The sequence below is a fragment of the Chiloscyllium punctatum genome, chromosome 3, assembly GCF_047496795.1.
Source record: "Chiloscyllium punctatum isolate Juve2018m chromosome 3, sChiPun1.3, whole genome shotgun sequence".
Taxonomy (NCBI): domain Eukaryota; kingdom Metazoa; phylum Chordata; class Chondrichthyes; order Orectolobiformes; family Hemiscylliidae; genus Chiloscyllium; species Chiloscyllium punctatum.
The window spans coordinates 29,745,737-29,772,426 of NC_092741.1; the positions used below are offsets into that span (position 1 = coordinate 29,745,737).

Genomic DNA, 26,690 nt, shown 5'->3' on the forward strand with positions numbered 1-26,690 from the left:
CTTAACTTTCGTGGAGTTAACTTATCTATGTGACTGTATCTCAACTTTCCTCCCTTCCTATAACAGCCACCCATCACACCCCCTTACTCTTGTAAATTCCTCAATGCCTTGAACCAATTCATTCCATCTGATAGGATTCACAACCAACAGCATTTATTGCAGATATAATTCTCAGTAACCCGTAAACTCTCCCTAAACTCCCACATCTGACAAGAAGAGCATATCACTCTACTAAAGGCCATTTTTGCTTCTTTCAATCCCCACTGACGTCTGCAGCTCCAAAGTTAGCCATGCTACTAGCTAAGCCATTCCAGTACAGCAACTTCACTGGCATCAAATTGACAATGTAGATTATTGCCCAAGTATGGGAAAAAGTGAGGAGTGCAGATGCTGGAGATCAGAGTCAAGAGTGTGGTGCTGGAAAAGCACAGCCGGTCTGGCAGCATCTGAGAAGCAGGAGAATCAATGCTTCTGTCATATATATATATATATATATATGAATAAAAATGTTGATTCTTCTGCTCTTCGGATGCTGCCTGACTCTCGACTATTGCCCAAGTATATCCTGTCCACAAAACACTGTTCTTTGTAGGGATCCTGTAGACATAATATAGCTGGACTTCCAGAAGTCATTTGATAAAGTGCTGCTCTAAAGGTTAACAGTTAAAAAAGGATCATATGGGGTGGGGTAATTTATTAGCTTGGAAAGACGATTGGCTCGCCAACAAAAAGCAGAGTGTTGGAATAAATGTGTCTTTTTCTGGTTGCCAAGATGTGACTCATGGGGTGCCACAGTATTCAGTCCTTGGGGCCCCAACTATTTACAATCTCCATTAATAACTTGGATGTGAGGATAGAAAGTACAATTGCCAAATTTGCAGATGACACTAAAATGGATGGGAAAGTAAGTTACAATGATGAAATAAGAAATTACAAATAAATATGGATAGTTTAGGTGAATGGGACAAACGTTTGAAGATTAACTTCAATGTGGATAAGTGTGAGGTTACTCATTTTGATTGGAGAAATAGAGAGGCAACTTATTATGTAAATGGAGAGAAACTTCAGAGTGCTTCAAAGGTGCAAGTGACTACTTTTGACATCAAGACAGAATATGAGTAAGTGTAGCTTCAAGGAGCTCTTTTAAAATTTAAGTAAATAGGAATCTCTCTGCTGGTTGGAGTCATCCCAAGCATAAGGGAAGATGGTTGTGGCTGTTGAAAGCCCAGCATTTCAGTCTCAGGACATTACTGCAGGAGTAGGTATTTTCCTAATCAACCTGTTCAGGAATATTGTGACAAACCTCTCAAATAGGTGGGCCTTGAACTCCAGCCTTCTGGCTCAGAGGTAGATACAATACCATTGCACCAAAAGAGGCTAATTCCCAGGGTACTGTACTTGACTCAACTACTTTCAGCTGCTTCATCAATGATCTTCCATCCATCATAAAGGCAAAAATGGGGATGTTCACAGATCATTACACAATGCTCAGTATTGTCTCAGACTTTGAGGATTTCTGTGCTCTTTTTCAGCAAGACCCAAATGATATTGTGACAAGCTGCTCCTTTAACAAGGTTATGTAGTCTTTGGATTTTTTTTGGAGAGATCGTAAACTACACAGACTCCGAAAAGTCTGAGATGTACGGTTTTCGAGGCAATTTGATAACAGCTAACAGATACTACCTCAGAAGAAGGCTTTCAAGTTAAAAAAAAACACTTGTACAATGAAAGGCCAGTTCTCCCAGTTCAGCTTTTCTCTGGTTTGTTTTTTTTAGCAGTAGTGTGAAGAAAGTCTGTTGGACCCAAAGAAACAGGTCCAGGCTGGTAATCTCTATCTGACTTCTATCCTGTTAGAACTTGAGTTTGATTTTACCTTTTGTGCCAAGAGGTGCTTATGGGGACTGTTGCAAGTATTTGGAACAGCATCATTAAATTGGGATAGTCTATTGGGTTTTCAGATTGGGTAAGTTATTCGGTATTCTGTTTTCCATTGTTTGTGTTTTATTCAGTAATCTCGTAAATAAATTCTATTTTGTTTAAAACTAAGTGGTTTGACCAGCTGATTCTGTCCTGGAATATCCACTCTACACCTGCTTAAAACAACTAGCAAAGTTAGAGTCTGGGCAACCTTCTTGAAATGTTTTGAGGGGTCTGGCCTGATCCATAACAATATTTATGATTGAGATGAAAGGTGCCAAGTACAGTCATTCTCATGCCATAGAATAGGAAATGCCCATCTCAAAAAGAGAGACTCTAACATTTCCTTATGATGTTCAATAGCATTGCCGTCAAAGAGTCTCCCACCATGAACATCCTGGAAATTTCCATTGATCAAAGATATAGCTAGATCAGCAATATAAATACTGTGGCTACAAGAGAAGGTCATGGATTTGGAATTCTGTGATGAATAAGCTGAAAAATGTGTTGCTGGAAAAGCGCAGCAGGTCGGGCAGCATCCAAGGAGCAGGAGAATCGACGTTTTGGGCATAAGTCCTTCTTCAGGAAAATCAGGAAATGTGATGAATAACTCACCTTCTGACTCCTCAAACCCCAACCAGAATCTCTAAGGCATAAGTGAATAACATTATGGATTACTCAGGGGCTACATGCTTTATACTTGCTCCTAATTTGCATGTTTGTACTTCCATTGGCCTGGATCGGTACAGTTCAAGCAACACTCAAGAAGCTCAACAACATTCAATACAAAGAAATCCATTTGATTAGCACTCCTTCCAACACATGGACTGCAGTCACTCAAGAATGTAGCTCACTATCATCTTCTTAGAGGAAATTAGAGTTGGGAAATTGCCTTGAAAGAATTTGAAGAAAAGGGAGTGTGTTTCAAATGTTCATTTTTCCACGTCATGCTGCCACACCCAGTTATAATAATGTGCATGCTGCCATTTTTTTTTGTTATTTTGTCTTTTTTCCATTTGTCTTACTTCAGGGCAAATATACCACGAAGTACATCTTACACTATGCAATCGTATGGCATCAAGTATATCCAATGCAGCTATATTGAGTCATCAATTGTACACTCTCACTAATTCACAGATTAAATGTTTTGCATAATGCAACTTAACTCTTTGCCTCATCTTTCTGGTTACCATTCTTAATAAAAAGAAAAGCTTTGATAATATGATAGCTTTTTTGATAATACGGTACCTTTAATAATCTCAGACTTCTTAAGGCATTTTACAGACAATGAAATACTTTCTGAAGTGCAGGCACATTTGTAACATCGGAAGCACAGAAGCCAGTTTGCAGACAGCAAAGATCCACAAGCAGTAATGTGACAATGATCAGATCTCAGTTATTGCAGCAATGTTCTTTGAGGAATAAATATTAGAGCAACAAGGACATTCCCTGCTGCACTTAAAAACAGTTCTATGGAATCATTTACAGCAATGTGAGAGACCAAGACCAATCAGGACTTCAGTTTACCATCTTGTTTTGAAAGATTGCACCTTGATAGTGTAGCCCTCACTCAGTACTGCTCTGGACTGTGAGACGTTTCTGCAGCCAGACATGACAACCCACTAAAACTGAGGCAGGAATGTTACAACTGAGCCATGGTTCACTCCTTCTTTGGCTCTGTGTCAATTTTTGTCTGATTACATGAAGTGCCTCAGGATGTTTTAGGATATCAAAGCTGTTACTTAATGAATACAAGTTGTTGTTATAAAAGAGAACCTGGGGAACACTACAAAGAATAGCATTGCTGGAGTGTGTTACACATATGATAATCCGTAGGTGGGAGTAATATTACAAATAAGGTAACCTGGTGGAGAGTGTTACACAGATGATTGCACTTTGTTTGGAAAATGTTACATGATAGTGACTTGCTGAGGTGATGTCACAAACTGCAAGAACACTGTGAGATTGTTTCATCCATTTCATATCGACCTTGAAAGATAATGCAGCAAATGTACAATATGCAGTGACTTACTACTTTTTACTCTATCCAGTGTACTAGATTCTGTGCTACTAGCAACTGTATCATGGTCGAGAACCAAACTTTTGTTTCCTGTTTCTTTGAGTTTAATACTTTTTGCCTAAATATGGCCCTGGTCATCTCAAAGTTTTGATTCGTAAAACCCAATATGTTCACTTTGACTGACTGAGCATTCTGTTGCCTGCATTCATTGAAATAAACACTGCATAATATTCGCTAGTTATAGAGTTATAGAGCTGTACAGACCCTTCAGTCCAATTCGTCAATGCAGACCAGATATCCTAAATTAATCTAGTTACATTTGCCAGCATTTGACCCATATCCCTCTCAACTCTATGCATATACCCATCCAGATGCCTTTTAAATATTGTATTTGTACCAGCCTCCACCACTTCCTCTGGCAACTCATTCTATACATGCACCAACCTCTGTGTAAAAATTTGCTCCTTAGGTCCCTTTCAAATCTTTCCCCTCTCACCTTAAACCTACGCCCACTAGTTTTGGACTCCCCCACCCCAGGGAAAAGATCTTTTCTATTGACCCTCATGGTTTTATCAGCCTCTGTAAGGTCACCCCTCAGTCTCCTTGTAAATCTTTTCAAGTTTCACAGCCTCCTTCCTATTGCAGGGAGACCAGAATTGAAACTGGCAAGATTTCAAATTGATCAGGAATAATAATCTAAAAATTACTTTGGTGGCTAATACTGAGCAGCTGCTAATGGGGTTATCTGATATTTTTCTTTCTGTTATTCCGACAGATGTGTTAACTATCAAAGATAAAATAAACATGTTACCATTTCCTTCTCGCAACAGACATAAAATGGTAAATAAATACCTTAAGTATCTCCCTGGTGAGATCACCAGCTGTAATTTATAGACAGAAAATAGGAACATAGGAACAGGAACAAGAGTAGATTATTTAGTCATTGAATCTGTTCCACCATTCAGTTTGATCATGACTGATCTGTGGCCTACTTCGAGAGTTATCTGCCTTTGGCCCATATCCGTTAATACCTTTGCTAAACAAAAATTTATCTATCTCAGATTTAAAATTAACTGATGCTGCATCCACTTTCATTTGTGAAAGAGAGTTCCAAACATAGATGAGCCTTTGTCTGCAGAGGTGCTTCCCAACATCTCTCCTGAACTATGTGGCCCTAATTCTCAGACTATGCCCTTTAGTTGTAGAATCTCTAGTGGAAATAGTTTACCCTCTCCTTTCCTGTTAATATCTTGAAGACTTTGATTAGATCACCCCTAACCTTCTAAATTCTAGAGAAAACAGGCCAGATTAACATAATCTCTCATCATAGCTTAAGCTAAAATTAGTAACAGTGCAGTTTTTGTATAATATCCATTATATACCCCAGTACAGTACCCAAACTACCACTTGTACAATACTTGCACAAGAGTTTTTGCATCCAACACTTCAGTCACTTGTAGGTTCAATCTTTAGATTAGAACTGCAGATTCTTCCTGGAGTTACCACACACCCGGGTTTCAATGTACTTAACTTCCAGTAACCTCTTGGGATTTTATTCCAACACTTCTGGTCTGGGACGACCAAGAACTCTTCACTCCCATCTGACTTTGTTCATCACTTCTCAGGAGCATTGGTCTATATAGCCATCCTATTCCAAGGACTTCACAGGACTGCAACACAGAGTGGAAAAAATTGAAACTAAAAATCTCCCATCTCTAAGTTTTGGATGTTTCCCTTAAATTAAAAAAATATTTTCCAGCCCTCTGAAACAAACTGGGGTTCCATTGTTTACCTTTCTAGGTGTCAAAGCAATCTAAGATAAATAAATGTCCATTAGTGGTGCACAAAACCCATTCACTTTAAAAGCAGATCTGTTTTAAAAAAAAACACCACAAAGCTACAGGTGAAATGCCTGAAGATTGGATGGTGGTTAATGTTGTGCCACTATTTAAGAAAGGCTGCAGGGAAATGCCTGCGAATTACAGACGGGTGAGCCTAATGTCTGTGGTGAGTTAGTTGTTCAAGGGCTTCTGAGTGACATGATCTACAAACATTTGGGGAGACAAGGAATCATTTGCAATAATCAGCATGGCCTTATGCATGGGAAATTGTGTCTCACAAATTTGATTGAGTTTTTTGAAGGGATGACCAAGAAGGTAGATGAGGGCAGTGCAGTAGACATTGTATATGTGGACTATAGAAAGGCGTTTGACAAGGTACTGATAGAATGTTGTTAAGTAAGGTTAAATGTCATGGGATCCATGGAAAGCTGACCAATTGGATACAAAATTGGCTTGACGGTAGAAGACAGAAGATGGTGGTGGAGTGTCGTTTTTCAGACTGTAGGCCTGTGATCAGTAGTGTGACACAGGGATCGGTGCTGGGTCCACTGTTATTTGTCATTTGCACATTCTCCCTATGTTTGCGTGGCTTTCAGCCGGGTGCTCCTGTTTCCTTCCACACTCCAAAGATGTGCAGGTCAGGTGAATTGGCCGTGCTGAATTGCCCATAGTGATAGGTGCATTAATCAGGGGTAAATTTAAGAGAATGGGTTTGGGTGGGTTACTTACCGGAGGGTCAGTGTGGACTTGTTGGGCCGGAGGGACTGTTTTCACACCGTAGGGAATCTAATCTAATCTAAATGATTTGGATGAGAGTTTAGAAAGCATGGCTAGTAAGTTTATGGATGACCCCAGAATTGGTGGTATAGTGGACAGTGAAAAATATTATTTGGGTTAATAAGGCAGATAGCCAACAGCTTTCCCCCATGGTAAGGGAATCTAAAGCTGAATGGCATAGATTTGAGGTGAAAGGAGAAAGATACAAAAGGGTCCAGAGGGGCAATATTTTCACACACAAGGGTGCTGAGTGTCTGAAATGGGCTGCCAGGGGTAGTGGTGGAAGCGAGTACAATTTCATCATTTAAGAAAATTTTTACAGGTATGTAGATGGGATAGGTATGAAGGGATATGGACCAAACACAGACAAATGGGACTAACTTAAATGTGAAAACTGGGCAGCATAGACAGGGTGGGCCGAAGGGCCTGGTTTCATGGTGTAGACCTCAAATAAAAGTGTGAAGTTACCCACTTTGGTCAGAAGAATAAAGAAACAGCATATTTCTTAAATGGTGAAAGATTAGAAAGTTTTGATATAGAAAGGGATATATGTTCCTTATGCCTAATTCATTGAAAGCTAACATGAAGATTGAGCAAGAAATTCAGAAGGTGAATGGTATGTTAATTTTTATCACAACAGTGTTTGGGTTCAGGAACAAGGATATCTTGCTGAAATTGTAACCCTCTGGTGAGATGACATCTAGAATAGTGTGTGTGTTTTTGGTCCTTTTGCTTAAGGAAGGATAAACTTGCCATAGAGGATGTGCAACAGAAGCTCACCACAACATTCTGGGTTGGTCAAACTGTCCTTTGAGGAGAAACAGAGGAGATTGGATCTGTATTATCTAGAGTTTATAAGAATTGAAGATGAACTCAGAAAAACTTACAACATTTTTAATGTGACAGAGTATCTGCAGAAAGGATATTCCCTCTGGTTGTGAGGTCTAAACCCAGGGGACACAATCTCAGATAAAAGGTAAGCGACTGCATTTTTATAAGAGTCCAGTTGAGTTTCTGGTTAATAGTAACGCCAGAATATGGGGGATTCAGTGATGGTAATTCCATTTAATGTCAAGGGGAGGTGAGTAAACTGTCTCTTATTGGAGATGTTCATTGCCTGGCATTGTGTGGTGGTAATGCTACTTGCCATTTGTCAGCTCAAGCCCAGATATTGTCTGGATCTTGCGGAATTTGGGCATTATCAATTTCAGTATCTGAGGAGCTTTGAATGATGCTGAACACTGTTCAATATTTGCGACAGAGGAACAGTTTGATACACATTTACCAGGTACGTTGCTCAGATCACATACCCAAGAACGATTTCATTCAATTGTTTTTTTTCAGTCTACACAATCAAAATGACAGTGGCCACATCTATATTCCCAACTAACCACATGGGACTGCTGTAATTTACCCTCAGATCATTTACAATTTGAATTTTTTTTTCAACACACACATATTCAGTGAGGCCCACATTTTAAAGCAGAGTCAATGAAAGCGCACTAAAACTCTCTGAATATCTTTTTCTTTAAAAAGAAATGAATAGGGTGTCTTCAACAACAGTGAAAGAATAAAAGAAAACTACTACTCCCAAAATGCCTCGCTGCGTATCTTGGAAACAGCAACCGCTCAGCTAATTGGCCAGCGCCAGTGCTGAGCTCCCTTCAGTTTTGTGGTTTGTGTTTGGTTGCGATGGGCGAGTGACGTCCAAGTCTGATTTGAAGGCGTCTCAAAAAAAGTGAAAACAATCCAATGTCAGCGAGAGAGAGAGAGAGAGAGAGAGCTGGGAGAACGCTAGTGGGAAGCAAACCAGCGGCGCCGGCTCAATCTGAGAAGTGGAAGCTTTGCAAACAAAACGTGTCCTTCCTCTTACAACTTCTGACAGACTTCCAAGGATCTATTTAAATTTTTTAAAAAACTCTTCCCCCCCCACCACCTCCCCTTCTCCTTCTGTTCTCCTCTTGGAAATCTGGGTGACTTGTCCAGCAAGGCAGGAGGGGGAAAAAACTGGAAAGAAATCCAATAGAAAATGATTTGAGTGTAAGTACTTACAATGCATGAAATGCAGATTGCGACAGTTTTATTTTCACCAGAGAAACATCAGCGAAGCTGCCCCACTCGTGGCAACGTTATGATGTAAAGTTTGTGACAATGCTGTTTGTTATTCGCGTCTTGCTGCCTCACAGACCGGAGGGGAGAGTCAGCGAGAGTCTACTCCCTCTCTTAAGAGTCTTCTTTTCTTGAACGAGTCACTTGCAGAAAAAAAAGTTGCGGGGTCGTGTATTCGGTATAACATGTATCTGCGCTGAGAAATCATTGAAAGACAGTCCAGGGCCGCTGGTGCAGAGGTTTGCTATTAAACTGAAACGTTTGCCTGAGGTTCTGGGAGAGACATGTTGCGGGGAAAGAGATCTTTGCTTTTCCTTCCCGCTAGATTCCCATGATTTTGCGAATATTCTCTCGAGCTCTTTCTTTCACGCAGGACATTTGTTAATCTTTTCATCTTCCAGTTATGTTGCAAGGTTGGCAGACATTGCAATAACTGGCAATGGGGGGGGGGGGGGGGGGCGAGAGAGGTTTACAAGAGCTGCTAGGGTCTGTGCTCAGTTTTCAGTTCTGTTCGATATTTAAGTTGAGCGTGCGCGTGTGTGTGTTCTGTTACATGCAAAGAGACAACCGAGCATTTCTGCTGTCTGGAGACCCACAGTCTCTGCAGACAGATGATCCCTTTGGAGAACGAGAGTATGATATTTGAATGTGGGGGCTGAATTCAGTCCTGATGCATCTCTGGCCCGACAGCAGACCCATCGCTACTTTCTTTTCAATTGTAATCAACGCGGTTCGTTCTAACAGAGTAATTCTAACGGTTCCTCAGTGGATACAGATCGAATTACGCGTTGGCTTTAAATTGTAGCTTCCACGGACAGATTAAGTTATGTGTTTGACACGTACTTTATTACTTTTGCAACATTTGCCTCTAGCCTACGTGTGTGTTTTTATAGAAATAATAACCTTGATTCCAGCAATGCTTACTTGAGTGTTTGGTTTGAGCAGCCCTGGGCTGGACATACTGTAAATAATCGGAAAGGAGAGGCTTTAAAGGTGGCCTTAAGTCTTACCTCTGACCAAATCTTGGGTCAGCCGAGCCAAACACACAGGAAAATAAACCGTCCCTGGGTGGTTTTTGGTGGGAGACGTGATTTGATATCACTTTTTGTGAAGCGAGCTGCGATGTTTTATGGAAATGAATAACTGATGGAAGACGAGGAGGTTGTTTGAAGCTCCCATTACCCCCCCCCCCCCCCCTCCCCACCCTCCTCCCGGACCCCTTCCCTGCTCCCGGCCTTCATTTCACGGTGCACATCTTTAAAAACGATGATTGTAATGAACTCTTCAGCCTGTCCCTAAGCCCCATAGGCTGAGAGCCGCAGTCATCACACGGTTTGACTGACCACTACCTCCCCACGGTTCTATCTTCCTTTGCCCTCATTGATACCATCTCCCCAGGTCGGGATCCTGGTAGCTCAACCACCCTCGCCCAGGAAATGACAATGCCGACCCCCGCCCCGTCCCCAAAGTTCATTCATGTCAACAGATACTGGGAGAAAGTCAAGCGGGAAAGTGCTCTCCCTTGAAAGGTTTCAATGGAGTTCATTGTCTGATGCCTCTTGGATGCAGTGAAGCTGCTTCACCAGCGGCTGGTCGGAGCTCCGGTTAAGAGAATGGCAGGAGGAGCCCCATTGCCAGTGTTGGGGGGGGGGGGGTCCCACAACCAGAATTGGGGGACTGTGTTGGGGAGGGTGTGTTAGGGGTCCCAGTGCCAGTATTGCGGGCCCCAGTGCCAGTGTTAGGGGAGCTGTGTTAGGGGTCCCAGTGCCAGTGTTAGGGGAGCTGTGTTAGGGGTCCCAGTGCCAGCGTTAGGGGAGCTGTGTTAGGGGTCCCAGTGCCAGCGTTAGGGAAGCTGTGTTAGGGGTCCCAGTGCCAGTGTTAGGGGAGCTGTGTTAGGGGTCCCAGTGCCAGCGTTAGGGGAGCTGTGTTAGGGTTCCCAGTGCCAGCGTTAGGGGAGCTGTGTTAGGGGTCCCAGTGCCAGTGTTAGGGGCCCCAGTGCCGGCGTTAGGGGAGCTGTGTTAGGGGTCCCAGTGCCGGTGTTAGGGGCCCCAGTGCCGGCGTTAGGGGAGGTGTGTTAGGGGTCCCAGTGCCAGTGTTAGGGGAGCTGTGTTAGGGGTCCCAGTGCCAGTGTTAGGGGAGCTGTGTTAGGGGTCCCAGTGCCAGCGTTAGGGAAGCTGTGTTAGGGGTCCCAGTGCCAGTGTTAGGGGAGCTGTGTTAGGGGTCCCAGTGCCAGCGTTAGGGGAGCTGTGTTAGGGTTCCCAGTGCCAGCGTTAGGGGAGCTGTGTTAGGGGTCCCAGTGCCAGTGTTAGGGGCCCCAGTGCCGGCGTTAGGGGAGCTGTGTTAGGGGTCCCAGTGCCAGTGTTAGGGGCCCCAGTGCCGGCGTTAGGGGAGCTGTGTTAGGGGTCCCAGTGCCGGTGTTAGGGGCCCCAGTGCCGGCGTTAGGGGAGCTGTGTTAGGGGTCCCAGTGCCGGCGTTAGGGGAGGTGCAGTGCCGGCGTTAGCGGGGGTGTGTTAGGGGTCCCAGTGCCAGTGTTGCGGGTCCCGGGGAGAGTTTGCACTGGTGACCTGTGAAGCTGACAGGTGCCGGGGGAGAGGACCCAGTCTCTATGGGCGATGTAGAGGCTGTGGAGAGGGTGACTGGAACAGGTCAGCCATGCCGCCTGTCAGCTGTCTCCGGTAAGAGGCTGTCACTGTCTGGAGAGGAGCCTGAGGGTGGTGTGTGCCTTCTCTACCTCCCCGACACGAGGGCGCGGTGTGGGAAACGGAGGGAGGGGAGGGGAGGGGAGGGGTAAGTAATGGGGAGGGGGAAGGGGAGAAGGGAAGGAGTGACGAGGAGTGGGGAGGGGACGGAGGGAATTACGGGGAGGGGACTGTGGGGAAGAGATGGGGAGTGGCGGAGGGAGTGAGGGGAAGGGGCGAGGGGAGGGAGAGATGGGGAAGGTAGGAAGGGGTGACGGGGGGGAACAATGGAGGCGCGGAAGGTGGGAGGGGGGAGATTGGGAGGGGTCGGAGGGAGTGAGGGGGTGGGACGGACGGAGCAATGGGAAGGGGGAATGAGGTGAGCGGGGATGGTTCACGTTAACCCCAGACTTGAGGATCAGAAGAATTTCAATATTAGAGGGGGCGGAGGGTGGTTTTGAACTCTCCGGGGTTAGCAAGGAGTTCCAGGCTTGAGGCAGACTAACCGGATACAACTGGTTGTGTTCTCTGGGTGTGTGTCGAATGTCCACCCGATTTGCATTCAACGTCTGTGTACACATATATTCCATGTGCACTGTCTATCTGAGTGTACAGTGTATCTAAACTAAATAAGGGTAATATTTCAGAACGGGAATTGATACTCCTTACCTTCCCACTGACATTGTGCTGAGCAATAAAGGAACATTGGATTCGGGAACAGGGGAACTGGGACCCGGAGCTATCCTATCCTGCCTTCGTTCAGTCCAGTTGCCAGTTTTTCTGAGCGCCTTGCCTCCTCCCCTCTTCCTAATGCCAGTGGGGGCGCGATTTCCTCTTGGAATGATGCGCAGTTCAATCTCGCCGCGACATTGAGAGCTTCCCCGCACAAGTGTTGAATACTGAACCCAGCAGAATGTGACCCTTTGGGGGCTGTATCCGATCTGCAGAGAGTTACTATCTGTCCCCACCACCACATTGAATCTGAGAGTTAAAAAGATCAGTTGGCATTACCCGCTGTGTCTTGGGGATGCTACATTGATGGAGTAACCCAAGGTGTCCATTCTGTTTAAATCCTGTATTATACAGCGTTAATCCCAGTGCTTGTGGGATTGCGGTTTAAATATTTACTCTGCAGGATCCATCCTGGATTCATCGAGGTGGTGTTTTCAAACTGTCCAGCACACAAGGAGTTAACTGGAATGGTTTTATTGAGTTGGGGGATACCTAGTGTCCGGCCTCACCCCGAATTCACGGTTCCCAGTGCAGACCAAGGACCATTTTAGTTTTCCATAAAAATCCCGACCTTTAACCCCTTGTACCCCAACGATAGCGAATGTCCTCGTCAGCCCTTGACAATGTTATTGAACGCAATGATTTTTTTCCACGATATTTTCCATCAACCTGTGCAGAGATGGAGCAGGTAGGACTTGAACCCCGGACCTCCTGGTCCAGAGGTTCACTACGGAAGCCCTATTACCTTCATAATTCAGGTTAAAAATCAAACAACACCAGGTTATAGTCCAACAGGTTTTTTTGAAAGTACAAGCTTTTGGAGTGCTGCTCCTTCACCGGGTAGCTAGTGGGGCAGGACCATAGGACACCGAATTTGTAACAAAAGATCAAAATGTCAGACAACTGATGCAATTTAGATTGCTGAGAATGGGTTGCAGGTTGTGTGATTTTTAACTTTGTCCACCCCAGTCCAACACACCGGCTCTTCCACACCAGGAACAGCTCAGATTACCTGACACACACTCTCCTTTTCCCTGCCCCCGCACAAAGTAAACTTTGATTTTGAAACGTTGATATCCAATTAACCGTTTCAGAATCCCCACAAACGGCAGCCAGCCCTCCTTCCCCAACACAGCCATGTGCTGGTTAACCGCGCTTTCTTTTTTTTTCGTACCAAGGGCCAATTCCTGTGCTGCAAAGATTGGGACCACACCGTGCCTCTGGCTGCACGGGAAGGCAGTGAGCTCAGTATGTCCCCTCCCTCCCAGACCTTTCAGTAAACCGCCCTGGTGGCTTTAAATGCATTATTGTTCAGCTTTCGTGACAACCCGAGCCCTTCATTCCCTCCCGGCGGCCCTAGATTTATTGAGTGCAATTTCCACAATTGGCCACGGCGGCATTGGAAGCGGCAAGCCCTTGTGACAGCGGGGGGTGACAGGCAGCATTAATGTCTGGGCAATGTGAGAATGATGCAGACTGACAGTGCAGGCCTCTCTCGAGCTGATCACTTGAGTTTTTATGTGTGTGTGTGTCCTTTCAGCGACAGGCTCTCACCACCTCCACCCCCTCCAAATTACCCATCTCCTCCCTTCCTCTCCCGCAAAGAGGTGATTGATTCCGCGGCTCACTGAGCGTTGACAAGCGGATTGTGTTCCTGCACCCGTTCCCTGTTCAACACCACACAAAGGTGTCACTGAACTGCCAGGGGAAGCGGTGTGGCCACGGGGAGGAGGGAGAGTGGACAGACACTGACGGCGATGCAATTCCTGACGCGCCCAGAAAATAATCTTTAAATCTTGGGACATTAAAAACCGATCGCTCTTCCGTGCACTGCACGCACCTCAACTGTTCTTTGCTCTGTGTGTGTGTGAGAGAGTGTGCGTGTGTGCGTATGTGTGTGTGTGTGGTGGGGGGGGGGAGTGGTTTGGGGATGATGTGTGTCTGTGTTGGGGGAGGGGTATGGTTTGGGGATGATGTGTGTCTGTATTGGGGGGAATGGGACTAGTTTGGGGATGATGTGTGTCTGTGTTGGGGGGAATGGGACTGGTTTGGGGATGATGTGTGTCTGTGTTGGGGGGGATGGGCCTGGTTTGGGGATGATGTGTGTCTGTGTTGGGGGGAATGGGACTGGTTTGGGGATGATGTGTGTCTGTGTTGGGGGGGATGGGACTGGTTTGGGGATGATGTGTGTCTGTGTTGGGGTGATGGGACTGGTTTGGGGATGTGTGTCTGTTGGGGGAGTGGGACTGGTTTGGGGATGATGTGTGTCTGTGTTGGGGGGAGTGGGACTGGTTTGGGGATGATGTGTGTCTGTGTTGGGGTGATGGGACTGGTTTGGGGATGTGTGTCTGTTGGGGGAGTGGGACTGGTTTGGGGATGATGTGTGTCTGTGTTGGGGGGAGTGGGACTGGTTTGGGGATGATGTGTGTCTGTGTTGGGGTGATGGGACTGGTTTGGGGATGTGTGTCTGTTGGGGGAGTGGGACTGGTTTGGGGATGATGTGTGTCTGTGTTGGGGGGAGTGGGACTGGTCTGGGGGTGGCGTGTATCTGTGTTGGGGGGAGTGGGACTGGTTTGGGGATGATGTGTGTCTGTGTTGGGGGGAGTGGGACTGGTTTGGGGATGATGTGTGTCTGTGTTGGTGGAGTGGGACTGGTTTGGGGACGATGTGTGTCTGTGTTGGGGGGAGTAGGACTGGTTTGGGGGTGTGGTGTGTATGTGTTGGGGGGGAGTGGGACTGGTTTGGGGGTGATGTGTCTGTCTTAGGGGAGAGTTGGGGCTGGACTGGGGAGTTGGGGAGGTTTGGAGGTGATGTGTGTGGTGGGGAAGTTGGGGCTGGTATGAAGAGGTGATGTGTGTGTGTGTGTGTGAGAGAGAGAGAGATGGGGGTGAGTGGTGCGAGTGAAGGAAAGTAAGCAGAAACGAGCGGTTCATAACGCGATCTTCCAAACTCCCATCATAATATCCTGGAATCTCCTGCGTAATGTCAATGGAATTTGACTTATTCAGCCGTGTAAATCAGTGTCCCTGATGAAAGCGATTGCGTGTGTTATGGTGTGGAGGGGGGAGGGTGTGGGGGTGTCTCTTCCCCCACCCACATCCCGGTAATGTTGAACCTGATTCAGTTCTGTTTAGTTAACGCGGGATAACCGATTGGTTCAAAGACATATCCGCTTCAAAACAAGAAATGTAAGATTTTCTCGAGCGATTTTGAAATGCTTGTGGTTGCTGTTTAAAGAGACCGGAGAACTTATTTTCTTATTGAAATAAGAGTTCCTGCGGATTTGGGGGTGGGGAAGGCGGTGTTGGGGGCGAGCTGTCAAGAGGACCACGATTATCCCACGTGGCCTGAGCAGGACGAGATGGTGAAGGTTCGTTTTGAGTTTGATGAAGGATACAGAGGTTTTACAAATCTTTATAAGGGGGTGAGAGTGGAAAAGTGTGGGGCTGGGAAGGCACTGAAGGTCAGGCAGCATCCGAGGAGCAGGAGAATCGACGTTTCAGACATACGCCCTTCATCAGGAATGGCCAGTGAGAGGTTTATGAAATTGTGAGGGGGCATGATAGGTGAATACCCAAAGGTATATATTTTTTCCCTCGGGTAGGGGAATCCAAAGCGAGTGGTGCATATTTGGAATGAGCTGCCAGAGGAAGTGGTGAAGGCTGGTACAATTACAACCTTTAAAAGGCACATTGATGGGCATATGAATAGGAAGGGTTTAGAGGGATATGGGCCAAGTGCTGGCAACTGTGTCTCGTTGAGGTTAGGATGTCTAGTTGGCATGGACGAGTAGTATGATCCCATGTTGTATAGCTCAGTGACTCGATATTGATTGGCCTTTTGTCGGTTCGAAGATCCAGGGCAGATGCTATCAGTATACCCAGAACAGGCCGTTTGGCCCGTCGAGTCATCTCTCCCCCCTCCTATAATCCTCCATGCTGGAATCGAAACTGTGTCCTTGGCGCTGTGAGGTAGTAAGGCTAACCACTGTACACCTCGGTCATGAAGTGGGTGGTTTTGCCAGTGCGGGGTTACTGAGCGACTGCGGGACACACTCTCACTCATCTTGGTTCAGTGATGTGTGGTCCGGGATGGTTTTACGAGAGACAGGGGTGCAGTGTCTGTACCCTATCCCTCCCTGCACCAACAGAAGCCCCGAGATGAAAAGAAACAATAACTATGATACAACATCTTCTGTGTGTGTGTGTGTGTGTAGAGCGAGGTCCGTCTTGGCAAAAGCACAGCGATTACAAGATTCTGACAATGACACCGTCCTTCAGGGCAGCCTGAAATGTGGGGAAGAAAACAAACACGAGGGTAAAAAGGAAGGGTTTCATTGTGTGGCGAGACCGTCACCAGATTCGGGTCCTTTTTTTTCTCGGTTGGGGTGGGGTATCAAACATGGCATGGCTTCTTTTGCTCGATTGGGTATCTTGGCAACAACGCCAGGCAAAGGGACGAGGTATTTGCCTCGCTGATGAGTGAGCTGATGAAGGTGGGGGGGGGGGGGGGACACATTGATTTTCATTCACCGTTTTCATTTTCACTGCAGCTGCTCCACTCTTGCCTAACACCCACCCCCTTCTCGAACACACACGCGAGAGGGATGTTTTAGGCAGCGTTTCAGCTGGACTTCAAACCCATTTTCCATTATGTAGTGAGACCCAATCTGAGGCTCCTTTCAGCGGCATACTGACTGCTTTCTGTTGAGTTTAAAAGCCAGGGCAGAAAGATGGTATTGTTACAAGGAATCCTGGTCAATGTGAACAAAAGAAAACCAGTGACTCATCTGAAAAATTATATTACATATCAACATTATTTATTGTAGGAATAAGGACTTTAGTTTTTAAGCGATGACTTGAAGGGGAAGTAATGTAGAGCCTGCAAATGATAAGTGTTTGATACAATAAAAGTGACTAGTGAATATTTTGAATCCAATCGAGGGGTTCAGATGGATTATATATCGAATAATGGATACCTGAGAGTGATTACAGACTGGAATCTAATCAAGAGGTTCAGATGAATTTTATACAGAATAATGGGTACCTGGAAGTGATTAAAGACTTGGATCTAATGGAGGAGTTCAGATGGATTATATTAAGAATAATGGATACCTGAGAATGATTACAGTCTGGAATCTAATCGAGGGATCCAAATGGTTTATACATAGAATAATGGATCCCTGAGAGTGATTACAGACTTGAATGTATTCGAGAAGTTCAGGTGGATTATATATAGAATAATGGATACCTGGGAGTGATTACAGACTTGAATCTATTCGAGAAGTTCAGGTGGATTATATATAGAATAATGGATACCTGGGAGTGATTACAGATTTGAATCGAATTGAGAGGTTGAGATGGAGAAGTATATGCCATCTTTATCACATAATAGGGAACACTGTGTAACAGTGAAAATCTTGTTCCTGCATGACATAGTTATGATTTGCTGGACTATAGTTTACCTTTTAGTGCTGAATACTGAATGTTTGAAGATGTGCATGAAAAAAATGACTTTTTGTCTCCCAGTATTTTTCTCTGTTTGATTTTGTTTTGCTGTGTGCCATCTATAATTCCAATTAATTTGCCTACAGAATTAGGAGACGCTGTTTTTCCTCTTACAATCTACAGGTTTCTAATCCCAAACTGGGCTTCACCTTCCAATACGTGTTGATTCATGTATTCTTATGTGCTCCTTTTGAACTTGCATTTATAAGGTTCCTTTCACAATTACAGGATGTCCTAAAACACTTTACTGTCAATGAAGTGTCTTTTGATGTGTAGTTATTGTAATAATGTCAGGAAATGTGACAACCTGTTTGTGTTCATAAACAGAAGGGAAATTAGTAACCAGGTAACTTATTTTCAGTGGGCTTGGCTGAAGGACTGACATTGTCTGTGAAATACTACCATGTTCTATTTTGAGTATTGTGATTGAATCTTTAAAATTTGCCTCACCAAATGAGTCTTTAGTTTAATAACTTACCTGAAACACAGTGTCCTTTACAATCCACACCAACACCATCCTTTATAATGCACTATCTGCTCCATATGACACACAAGTCCAGGCCAGATCAAGTATTCAAGTTTCTGCAATGGGGCTTGAAACCCACAATGTTCTGTCCCTCACAGATGAAAGTTACCAGTCAGCCAAGGCTGAAATATGTGTTGGTGTTCTGCAATCTGGACATTGGTGCCCTATTTTGGTTTATCTGTTTTCGAGAGACATCATTGTATTCATCCAGTTCTATTTCTTCTTCCATCTGAGCTACATTTCGGCTGCAGAGGTGAGAGAATGGTAGGAAAGAGCGACCACAACCTCCTCCTAAACTTTATCCTTCTTTAGGTTTCCACTAGAAAGTGCATTAGAGCATGTATGAAGTCAGCTTAACTTAGTACTTTCTCTCGACAAAGTGGTTTTGAATTGGCACCTGAAATTTATTGCATGGCCATCCATGAATGAAGATTTCCTACAGTGCATTGAGGCTCAAATACCCTGTTGCTGTCGCCCAGTCTTTCAAAAGCAAATTATTTTCTAAATATTTTCTTCTAAATATTATGGAGGAATGTTGTAGGAACATAGAGTACTGCCTAAAACTTCTCCAAAAATGCAAGATACATTGCTGTTTTAGGGAACTTTAGAATCGTGAGGAAAAGAACTCTAGCAAAGATATAAAGCTGTGTTCTCCATGGCACTGCTTACATGCTCTGCCCTGTGCTCCTTCTTTTTAAAAAACATCCAGCTACCATTGAGTCACTGAGCAAAATATTTTGTTTAAAAAGCTCCAGTTACCAGCTGCAGAGCACCTGATGGCTGCAGATGTGCAAACCTCCTGTTTGAAATTTAAAACATGGCTTAAAGGATTCAGTCTAAAAGCAGAGGCGCATTCAGGGCAGGCAAGCTGCTAGCACGTTTAAATAGACCATCACTTATTGAAGGTGAAAGTCACCATCCTGTTTTCTTGCTGGATTCCTCACTACATTCTTTTTCCTGAAATGTATCTAATTACCTCTTCAAACTAGCTTACTTTAATAGCCATTTCTGGTAATGCTTTCATTCAGTCAAATGAAGGAATGTACATCTATATACATTTTTAAAACACATCCTCAGGATATCCTGAAGCACATCATGTGTGATGAATGTCTTTAATATTCATTCTTGTCTGCTCAGCCTGAATACAGTTCCTTAGCTCATGGCCTGCTAATGTTTCATCCGGCACGGTTTTCTGGGTAGTTTTATTTTGAGATTGGAGATTTGCCATTACTTCCACTCTCTGGCAGAGGGAGGACATCGGTCCCAAATCTACCTCAACTAGAATGGAGATCAAACCGTCGCAATTCATGTTAATCTGATTCACATCCTAGCTGTCTAGCCAACCGAACTAACCAGCCTACACTTATTTTTTAATAAGTAAGCGCCAATTTTCCAACTGTTGCAACTCTTCATGAACAAGCGGTTCAAGTTGAGAAACCCTGGGCTTGCCTCCGTGCTTTCAAGTCCAAGAATAGTTGGAAAGTCCTGGGAGTTTGCCTGAATCTTTCCAAATACATGATCTCAATGGTCAAGGATGTAATACGTAAAGGATGTTATGCACTTGGAAAAATGTCTCTATAGTCTATACCCTTTTGAGTAAACAGTTTCACTTGAGTGCATTTCCATCGTTTACTGCCTCAATTTTGGATCTCATTTTTAATTCTGGTATTCTACGGAGGTTAGTGTTCTTTTTAAAAAAGGAAAAGTTGACTGAGTTGGTTTATTGACAAGCCTTGCACGTTCTTACTTGGTCAATTTGTAATTGAGTAGGTGCATTCGTTGTAAGTGAAGAACTGTATTGGCTTTGAATTATTACTTCAAATTATCAATGTTGCCCAACAAGGCTCAAGCTTGGGAAGTTGGTAGTATCCCTGGAAATAAAGTAGGTTTACTGAAGAATATCTCAGAAAAGAACTGAAAAGCAAAATGAGATGTTCTCTAAGAGGTAGAGAAATGCCACAAAAGCCAAAATACTGCAGAAGCCACAAATATCAAATTAAAATGGTAGATCTAAAATACTCAGCAGCATTTGAGGAGAAAGGTCAGTGACCTTTTGTCAGAGTCTCCTGGAGTTATACGTAGACTGGGTAGTGAAGAAGGTATTTGGTATGGTTGCCTTTATTGGTCAGTACACTGAGTATAGGAGTTGGGAGGTCATGTTGTGGCTGTACAGGACATTGGTTAGGCCACTTTTGAAATACTGCATTCAGTTTTGGTCTCCCTCCTATCGGAAGGATATTATGAAACTTAAAAGGGTTCAGAAAAGATTTATATGGATGTTGCCAGGTTTAGAGGGTTTGAGCTCAAGGGAGAGGCTGAATAGGCTGGGGCTATTTTCCCTGGAGCATCGGAGGCTGAGGGGTGACCTTCTAGAGGTTTATAAAGTCATCAGGGGCATGGATGGGGTAAATAGACAATTCTTTTCTCCAAGATAAGGGAGTCCAGAGCTAGATGCTGTAGGTTTAATGTGAGAGTGGAAAGATTTAAAAGGGATGTAAGGGGCAATGTTTTCACACAGAGGATGGTGCATGCGTGTATGGAATGAACTGCCAGAGGAAGTGATGGAGGCTGGTACAATTACAACATTTAGAAGGTATTTGTATGGGCATATGAATAGGAAGGGTTTAGTATGGTTTAGTATGGGCCAAATACTGGCAAAAGGGACTAGATTTATTTTGGATGTCTGGTCGGCATGAACGAGTTGGATCGAAAGGTCTTCTTCCATGCTGTAGGTCTCTATGACTCTAAGTTCACAGTTGCATTATTGAAGATATTTTCACAAATTTAATGCAAAGTTTCTTTACTTATGACCCCAGTGGGAAGAGGAGAGATTTCCTTTTCTGCATGAGGAATTACAGAATCATAAAACTTTACAAAGAACAAGCCTACAATTTCATGACACAAATCTCCCTTCACAAGCTGCTTTTTCTCATATGATTTTGTAGTCCAAACCTTGTATTTAAGTATCGCCTTTCATGAACTCACAAAGCACTTGACAGTCAATGATGTGTTTCTGAAGCATGGGCACTTTTATGATGTAGAATATGTGGTAGTAAACTTATGTCGGGCATGTAGCAGAGGAAGTGGTTGTAGTGCTAACGTTACTGGTTTAGTTATCCAAAGACTCTGGAATCATGGATTCAAATCCCACCCTGGCAGTTGGTGGAATTTGAATTAAGTTAATAAATTTGGAATGGAAAATGGTTTCCTGGACACAATTGCTGAGACTACCAATGTTGTAAAAATTCATCTAGTTCACTAATGTCTTTCTTTTCAGGATGAAAAGCTGCTGTCCTTAACTAGTCTGGCCTATACGTGACTCCAGAACCAAAGCAATGTAGTTGACTCTTGGAACCTTGAAACATCCAAGCAAGCCCTTCATTTCAAGGACATTTAGAGGTGTGCAACAGATGCCAGCTTTGCCAATGATGCCCACATGTCAGTGGATTGATTGTAGTAATGCAGTAGATTGGTTACACCTAAACCCAGAATATCTAATTCCAGAAACAGTCCATCCTTACATTCAACAAGACATAGTCAAGATTCTTGCTTCGACTGATAAATGGCAAATGCCATTCATATCACACATGTGCCAGCCAATGACCATCTCTAACACAAGCAAACATAACTATCTCCTCATGAAATTTGTTACTATAGTTTAATCTCTATCAGTGTACTCAGAATTGCTATTGACCAGCAGTTTAACTGGACCATTCATGTAGCTGTTGTGATTACAAGAACATATCAGAGACTGTGACCTCTGCCTGTGATTAACTCAACATCTGACTCTCCAAAGCCTGTCCACCACCTACAGTGCACAAGTCAGGATTATGTTGGAATATTCTCCACTTGCCTGGTCGAGTACAGTTCAACTAATACATAGACTTCACCACTATCTAAGACAAAGCAGCTGCTTCGTTGGCACTCAATCTCCACCAACATACATTGACAGCAAAGTTTACCAGATGCAATATGCAATAAAACAATTTGCCAAGTTTCCTTCAATAGCTCCTTGCAGCCTTATTACCTCTAACAGTAGAAGGAAAAGGAGAGCAGACATCTCGAACCACCACCTTTAAGTTCCCCTTTGAGCTGCACAGCATCCTGACTTAGTCACATATTGCTGTTCCTTCACTGTCACTGCAACTCTTGGAGGGAACTCCTCCTGAAACAGCAGTGTGCATATCTATGTGTGGGCAGTCCAAAGCAGATAAAATTTAGTGACACAGATCTTACATCATTTTCAAAGGGAATCCAATTATGACGTACTTACTTTAGTGCACTTCGTGGGAGACATTTTATTGCATAACACTGCTCCTCATGGTGCAGGCTGGTTTAGATTACATACAGTGTGGAAACAGGCCCTTCGGCCCAACAAGTCCACACTGACCCTCGGAAGAGCAACCCTCCCAGACCCATTCCCCTATACCTAATGCTACGGGCAATTTAGAATGGCCAATTCACCTAACCTGCACATCTTTGGACTGTGGGACGAAACTGAAGCACCCAGAGGAAACCCACGCAGACACGGGGCGAATGTGCAAACTCCACACAGACCGAGGTGGGAATTGAACCCAGGCCTCTGGAGCTGTGAGGCAGCAGTGCTAGCCACTGTGCCATCATGCCGCCCCTGGTGTTGAGGGGCAGGTAACAGGTTTGGGATCACAACCTCTGCACCTGATAAAATGATCGTCAATTGTATCATTGAAGTACGCTACATGAACAAATCTCCTCACAGATGTTCAAATTACACTGAAAGCACAAATGACATTAAGGGGTATGCTGACTTTCTTTCCCAAGAGGCAATGTCCAGACACCTTCTTCCTAATTCCCAAGTGGGGATGAGAATTGCACCCATTTCGCCATGACCCTGACCTCCAGAGCTAGTACATGAACATCCTGGATAGAAACCTACTAGTGTGGGCAATTGCCTATTCCTCCAAAACACATTGGAATTTGGGACTTTTCAGTTTGAAAATATGTGCATCAGCAATGTCTCCAACCAACTCTTGATGAATCTGCTTCAAATCATCCGAAGCATCAAATACCTATTTCATCTCAAAAAGAAAAATAAACTCCATTCATTTGTAAACTTAATAACTTGTCCTTTTTTGGCATCTTTCAACGAAACTTTGTGCGTAGTTTCAGAGATCGAGTGCTCCGAAGGAGGTTGGTGTAGGGCAAGGTCTGATGCTATTGCTGAACCTTGCACACAGGTCCACATTCTCCAAATAGCCTGACTGTTTTTCCTCCAAAAGAGGTAATATTCAATAACAGATAATTATGTCAGAGTCTTTGGAAAGCCTGTCTAGCCTGTAAAGCTCTCCAAACATTTTTTTAACCAGCCCATTGCAACCCAGTGTTTACACATGCAAAAGACTGGTGAGAGCAATTATATCCTTTCATTGCTTGTTGCTGGCCTTCCTGGTTAGAATAGTTTGATCATTTTTGTAAAATAAGCACATCAGCAGGCCTGTCAATAATCACAATGACTGCTGCGGCTGGAGTGCCACGAGAACCCCAGAAGTAATCAGTTCTGTTACTATGTTGCCAATGTGTCTTCAGGCTGATGTGATGTTATGGGTTTGTTCCTAGTAAGTGGCCTTACACATTGAAAGCATGCAAAACCAGAAAATGCTGGCACAGAATAACACAAGCCTGGTTTTCCACGTGGCTGAACTTAGTCTTGGTATGCATGTCAAAGTTTCTTGTACAGAATCAAAAGGCTGCAGGTGTTGGAAATCTGACTCAAAAACGAAGTGCTGGAAAATTTAGCAGGTCTGGCAGCATCACTGGTGGTGAGAAATGGGATTATAACTTTGTATTGAATATGACTCTTCAGCGGAACTGAAGGATGGTAGAAATGAGGGTTTAATGCTGTTGAAAGAGTTAAAAACAAAAGGACGAGTCTGGAATAGATTAAACGACAAAGTAGTCATGGAGCAAAAGGTAAATAAAGTGATAATAGTTGAGTTTCTTCCAGTGATGTGTATGTGTGTGTATAAGTTGTAGTAGTGATGTGTACACATTGTAGTATTTGGACAATGCTGTAATTTAGGGAAACCCCTTTTTTTTAATTGAAGAGTTTCAATGGTACTAATGTCGTCAGGCAACAGTGCAGTGGTAATGTCACTGGGTTAGTAATCCAGAACCACATACTAATCCTTGGGAGACATTGGGTTTGCATCCTACAGTGGCAGACGGTGAAATTTAAAATCAATTAAATGAAAGGCCTAATGGCAACCATGTAATCATTGTCAATTGTCCTAATAACCTATCTGGTTGACTAATGCCCTTTTAGGAATAAAAGGTGACGCCATCCTTACCAAATCTATATGTAATTCCAGACCCACAGCAATGTTGTTGATTTTTAACTCCCAACAAATGCAGCCAGAGTCACTTAAAGAAAAATGAACAGCATCATGTTACAAGCACAGTGCTGTCCTGTAAGTTGCAACGTAATGTAAACAAATTAAGATGGTGACTGTTCAGTGCTTTGACTTCCTTTGGAATAAGGGAGGAATTTGGTTTGTTTTCAGAATGGATGAAAGTAAATTGTAGAACCTACAGTGAAAGCATTTGTGGTTTCAGTAGGCAGACTTATATCAGAGTGGCTAGTAATCCTTTCTCTTTAAGAAAAGGGAAATTGAGCCCTGGCATTCTTAGTTGAATGAAACATTCTTTCTCTTGTCTTTAACTTAAGCTCACTCTGGAATACTTTCCAGCATGCATTTTCCTTAAAAATATGACCAACTCTGCAGCTTCTGCAAAAATCCTTGTAGAAATAGATTGTGCTACTACGCATTGACCCTGAGGGTGGTCCTGTAATGTTTATAGGTGTTCCTCTTCATAGATAAGCCAATTAGTATATGTCTCCTCTCCCAAAGAGTGAGATACTTCTGTTCTCCTTAACATCTCAAAAGCATAAGTCGGTACAAGATTTGGCTTAAACTCTAGCAACTGTCAATGCTTTTCAGGCAACACCGTTACATTCATGGTCAGGATTCAAGGAAAATTATGTTTGTTAGGTACTCCTTCCTCACCCAGCTCCCATCCCTCTACCTCTGTCACTATCTTTCTTTTGTATTCTACATTTTATCAGACAGGAAGAAGGCAAGTCCTTCAATGCTGCTTCTTCTATCTTTGTTGGTAGAAGAAGTTCTTTCTCCTGAATATTCCAAAGCTCTTTATGGCTAATCACATTCCACTGGAAGTCTGTTCCCTGTTGCTTTGGAAAATAAGGCAGCCAGTACAGCAAGGTCCCTTAAATAGCAATGTGAGTTCTTCGTACTGATGGTGGAGGAACAAATGTCGAGAACTCCCTCATTTTCTTCAGTTAGAGCCACTTGATCTCTTACACCAATCTGTTTTGGTGGCTGGAGGACGAACCTAATATGGTAGATTAGAAATTACACCCATTTTATAGGTGTAACACAGATATCTGAGGGCTGAAAATGGTTCACATTACAGTAATGTGCTACCTGCAAGATTGTTAAAGACTCCTGCATTAGTGCCACACAAAACAGGTTTCTGTGCATTTGCATCTGCAGCTGGCCACCACCCACTCCTTGACTCACTGTGCTTTCTTGTGTTCCTCTTTGTATGGGGTATAACTAGGACCTGTGGCTTATGATCATCATCCTGCGGGTTAGCATTGTATAGAAACTGATGTGGAGCAGCCATATAATTACTGATGCTACAGGAATAGGTAGGTCAGAGTGTGGAAATCCAACAACACTCAAGAGGTTTAACACCACCCAGAACAAAGCAACCCACTGAATGGCACCCCATCCACCACTTCCAACATTCGCATCATCAACACAGATTGACAGCACTATGTACTATTTGCACTGCAGTACCATGATTCCTTTGACAGCACCTTCCGAACCCATGACGTTACCACTCAGTGATGAGGGCAGCTAACATAGGGGAATGTCATAGCCTCCAAGCCACATGCACTATCTGGACTTGGAGTTACCTTATTCCTCCTTCACAGTTGCCAGGTGAAAATTCGGGAATTCCCTTCTTGACAGCTTTGTGGCTGTGATTGCAGCAGATCAGCAAGGTGACTTACCAGCACCTCCAGGGCATTTGGGAATGGGCAACAGTTTCGGGCCAAGCCGGCGACAGTCACATCATTGGAGAGGTAAATTAGAAAAGAGTGAGAACAGTGTTTGCTTTGAAGTCCTGCTGCCACCAGTCTCTTTATGCTGCACTGATTTAATCATCTCCACTGATGCAACATTGTCTCCTCACTGCAGTGTGTCAGCTTTGGTTAGGTGTTCAGCATTTTTGAAGGTGAGTTTGAACTCACAGGGATTGCTATCAACTAAGCCCTGGCTGAAAAAAGTGCAATTCATCAAATAGTCTCACTTTAATTCCCCACAGGACCTCATAACCCTGGAGCACGTCTAACCTCCCCAAACCTCCCTTCTCTCAGCAATCTATAACTATTCTTAAACTAAACTCAGCTAATGTTTGCTTCCTGAATTATCTTTTCATTTTTACTCGATTCAGTCGTAGCAATGTCTGGGTGATATGGGCCTTGAACTTTGATCTTGATTTCTTAACTTTGTTTTTTTA

At 43.9% G+C, this 26,690-nt stretch overlaps 1 protein-coding gene across 3 annotated transcripts in view; it reads left to right on the plus strand.

Annotated features, from left to right (window-relative positions):
- The first annotated feature begins 8,319 nt into the window (after positions 1-8,319).
- daam2 (dishevelled associated activator of morphogenesis 2) overlaps positions 8,320-26,690 on the plus strand; it is a 339,423-nt gene continuing 321,052 nt past the window's right edge. For 2 of the 3 annotated variants that reach the window (XM_072551064.1, XM_072551092.1), the window contains exon 1: positions 8,320-8,595. The gene's annotated coding sequence lies outside the window, so the exon portion shown is untranslated. Of the gene's footprint in view, positions 8,596-8,824; positions 8,904-26,690 lie in introns of those variants that run through there. The other variant, XM_072551081.1, reaches the window with a different exon arrangement.